Genomic DNA, 3,501 nt, shown 5'->3' with positions numbered 1-3,501 from the left:
TGACATGTGTGCACGGCAGGTGTAGCAGGTTTGGCTTATGCCATGAGCAAATACAAGCATCGGTATGGAGAACACACTCCTGCACATGCTTCTCACGCCGGCCCCCCATGCGGGCTTTGTCCCTACACATCACCTCGTACCGACGTTCCATAGAGCCAACTGGAGTGACCCGGTGTAAATATGCCTTTTTAAAAGCCGCCTCCATGTACTCCGTAATCTTTGTATCTGTAAACTTTGCAATTATCAGCCATATCCTTCTCTGCCATAGCGTACCGGTCTCTAAAGTACTCGCAAGTACGATACAAGAAGAACTCGACAATCCCAACAAGTGGTAGTGATCTTACACCACGCAACACCCAATTGTACACCTAGGCTAGGTTCGTAGTCATTATACCGTACCTAGCGCCTCCTTCATCAAATAGTAAAGCCCAATTATCCTTGGGCTCATGCTCAATCCACTCCGAGAATGTCTTAATTTCCCTTCCCATTTTGTGCCTGACATTCGGACCGTCCAAGCCCACGTCTTCAAGTGAGACCTGGTTGTTCTCCTCGGTATTGTCAGGTCTCTTCGATAGCTCCGACGTTTTCTTCTTTGTCAGCTGATCCAACTTTTTCCACAGGAAGTTGAATTTTCTTTCCTGATTCTGGCTGCATAACCGCTTGAACAGCTTCATAAGGGTTTTGTTCTTGAATTGGCTATGAAAGTTTGCCCCCATATGCCTCATGCACCACCTATTCTTTAGGTCCGACCATAGTGCAGCCCTACGACGCTTAGTACTACCATTCTGTATGTCATCAATTGCTTGTAAGATACCCTTGTGCCGGTCATGAATCAAACACACATTCGCTACATCTTTCACAATCATCTATTTTACCCTCTGCAAAAACCAATACCAACTATCCCCTGATTCTTTCTCCATGAAGGCAATCGCCAAAGGCAACAATTGCCTGTTACCATCAGCTGCAACAGCTGTGAGGATTGTGCCTTTATACCTTCCTGTAAAAAATGTCCCATTTATGCAAATGACTGGCCGACAGTGCGGAAACGCCTCAATACAAGCGCCCAAGGCCAAGAACAGCTGTTGGAGTACCTGCTTTCTAGGCTTCTGGGCACATGGATATATTTTCAAGTCGTAGTAGCTTCCAGGATTTCTAAGACACATGGTGTGCAGCAGTGCCAGTATATTGTGATACGAAGCTTCATATGTCCCCCACCTCATCTCTAACGCTTTCTGCTTCGCTCTGTAAGCTTTGTTGTAGCTAATTTTATATTTAAACTCCTCCTCAACCCCACAAATAGTTGACTTAGGTTCATAACTAGGATTGTCCACGATCAAAGGGTACATGTAGTTAGCTATGAAACCAGCACTGAGGTTGCGGTGCTGTGGTTCTAATTGCTCAAGCAGGCATGTGTGCTCCACAACTTTTCTAACCTCCCAGAAATCCTGCCACTTTCCCTTAGAAGCGTACACCCTGAAAGAGCATTCGCTTCTCACACAACGCATGTCATATGTTCTCGGACTGCTCTTGACAACTTTGAACTATCTTTGCAAACAGAGAGTGGACCAACATTTTACAGCTTCCTTCATATTGTCACTGTTGGCATATACCGAACCGATGCATACCTCATTTTGCATGTACTTCCAAGGGACCGCTTCACCTTCATTTACACTTAATTGAAAAATCATACCCGGACCAGTACTGCGGGACATGATAATCATCATCATCATCATCCGAGGAGTCATCATTCATTGTATTGTTCTGTTGTTCACCCTCCCTCTGAAACTCTTCAACTGTCTCTGGAATGTGTTCCCCCTCATCAGCCTGACCAGTTGCTCGACGAGGTTCGTGTGCAGCATGTCTATCATCTTCTACAATCTTGAGTTCAGCACATTATTCTTGAGGTTCATGCATCGTCTCAGGATCTTCCGATACTATATCTCCCTGCCCTTCATGTTCCCCAACCGATTCAGTACTAAAACTTATCTTCTCGAACGCTTGAATAAACAACACAAGCGGTAAGCTTCGGCTACTACTTATATTGATATAGTTCCTCCAGTTTTGTGTCCATTCAAGCGGCAATAGCTCTCAAAACACTGGTTCCCTTCGACTGACCACTGCAATGACAGAGATCTCATGTTCATCTAGATTAAGGCTGAAAGCTTTAAATAGCCAATTGGATATTGAAATCTAAGTCCTCTCTCTTGCTCTGGGTACTTTTTTTGTGATTGAGCTAAACTCTGAAAAATCTACCTCTTCAGGACCATATCTAACTTCTCCTGACCCATTGAACACTTGAAAATACAAATCATCTGACATACCTGCCAACATTTACGACAATAATTACTCGTGCTTAAAATTTAATCAATGCTAGTAAATGTTTCTATTATTTTGTAATGTCAAATTGAGACCACAATCTAAATATTAAAAATATTTTCTACCCAGATGTCAACATACGAAAATCGATTAAAATAATTTTCATATTTCAATTAAACAAGTACTGTATGTGACTCAGTTATATTATAATGATGACCATTCCTATATTGATAGCATATCTTATCATCAATTATAATTGTAAATCGAGTAATGGGGCGTAATTAATTTTTGGGTCTATCTTAATTGTTTCTCTAGAATTTCTATTACTGACTTATATTCCTAGGTTTGTATCTAAAATAATATAAATTACTAATATTTCTATGAGACTAATATGTCTATTTCAATTCATTAATATTTATATCTAAACTAATATTCATATTTAAACTAATATTTTTAATTTCATTTACTACAATTTATATCTAAACTAATTATATCCAAATCACAAATATTCAATAAAACTATTTCTACGCCTAATACTCTACACATACGTGTATTTCCTAGTGCTAGTCTACCTACTATTATTGACAAAACTAGATTTTAAAGTTTACCTGAGACAAAATGTGCCGGCCCTCACTTCTTTCTCGCGCAGGGGTGGGCGGGCGACCGAAGGCGCGCCCCAGCGTCCAGCCGAGCGCTGGCGCGCCTGGCCCGGGCGAGCGCCGTAGCGCAGCGGCAGGTGGGAGACCGCCGCCCGGCGGCCGGCCAAACACCGGCACGCGGGGGCCGGGCGAGCACTGCCGCGCCGCGACCGGGGGGGCGGTCCAGAGGAGGCGCGACGCGGACGGGGGGAGCGGGCGAGCGGAGGCGCGTGGCAGCGCTGGAAGAGCGAGCGGAGGCGCCTGGCTGGAGCGGGCCGCTTTAAGGGGGGGGGGGGCTTCCGCCGGTTGGTTCGGCGGTAACAGCCTACCGCCAAATGATCTGGCCGCCAGATGATCTAGCGGTAACCCTCAAATACCGTCGTTTCAACCGGCAGTCGGTTCTCGGCCTACCACGGCCCATGAACCTGGCCTCCTATCGCCAATTCATCCAGTGATAGGATGTCAAGACATGGCCCACATCTCGTACCGCCGGTCCATATGGCGGTACCTCGGTTCCGCCGGATGAACCGGCGGCTGGATGACAAAT

The sequence above is a fragment of the Panicum virgatum genome, chromosome 6N, assembly GCF_016808335.1.
Source record: "Panicum virgatum strain AP13 chromosome 6N, P.virgatum_v5, whole genome shotgun sequence".
NCBI classification, from domain to species: domain Eukaryota; kingdom Viridiplantae; phylum Streptophyta; class Magnoliopsida; order Poales; family Poaceae; genus Panicum; species Panicum virgatum.
This window is presented reverse-complemented; position numbering follows the sequence as displayed.